General features: G+C 63.0%; 1 protein-coding gene across 1 annotated transcript in view; it reads left to right on the top strand.

The window, feature by feature from the left end:
• PRKCQ (protein kinase C theta) overlaps window positions 1-587 on the top strand; it is a 58309-nt gene that overhangs the window by 2189 nt on the left and 55533 nt on the right. The gene's annotated exons all lie outside the window — the stretch shown is intronic.

Genomic DNA, 587 nt, shown 5'->3' with positions numbered 1-587 from the left:
AGCTGAAATAATCCTATTCTGTCTGGACCGTCCCCACGGCCACGTCACCCGGCTCCTTCTCCCTGCCTCTGTGGAAAGGAGGAAGGGAGCTTACATCCCAGGGTTTTCCCAGCTCCCCCCGACCCCGTCCCTGGTCCCCTCGGTACCTTGTTCTAGCCAACACCCGTAGAGAAGTGCGGTGACCCCCGCCAGGCCCACAGCAACAACAGGCAGCATCACCAGGCACTTGCACGGGGAGCGTCTATGGTGCACCTGCCGCCCACTGAGACAGACGTGCCCCTGCCCTGGAGCAGGGGTAGATCACGGCGTGCGCTCGTGTGTATCGGGCGGTCCTAAAGGGGCCTCTCGGGGGGCGACATGCACAGATGCGAGGGAGACCCAGCCAGGTGCTGCCAGCCCAGGACTGGGGGGTCTCCAACCTCCCGTGCTGGGGGTTCCATCGCTCCCTTGAAAGTCTTGGCCGCACGGTTGACCTCAGCCTTCCAGCGACCTGTCACAGCTGAGGAGCGCTCCGAACCACCCCGACTTCCCTTCTGCCCAGGTTTCTCTCCTGTTTCCGTAGAGCTGAGAGCTGCTTTTGCTCACAG

The sequence above is a fragment of the Pteropus alecto genome, unplaced genomic scaffold (genome assembly GCF_000325575.1).
Source record: "Pteropus alecto unplaced genomic scaffold, ASM32557v1 scaffold11, whole genome shotgun sequence".
Lineage (NCBI taxonomy): Eukaryota > Metazoa > Chordata > Mammalia > Chiroptera > Pteropodidae > Pteropus > Pteropus alecto.
The sequence above is the reverse complement of the archived record's forward strand: the minus strand, read 5'-3'. Positions and strand labels throughout refer to the sequence as shown.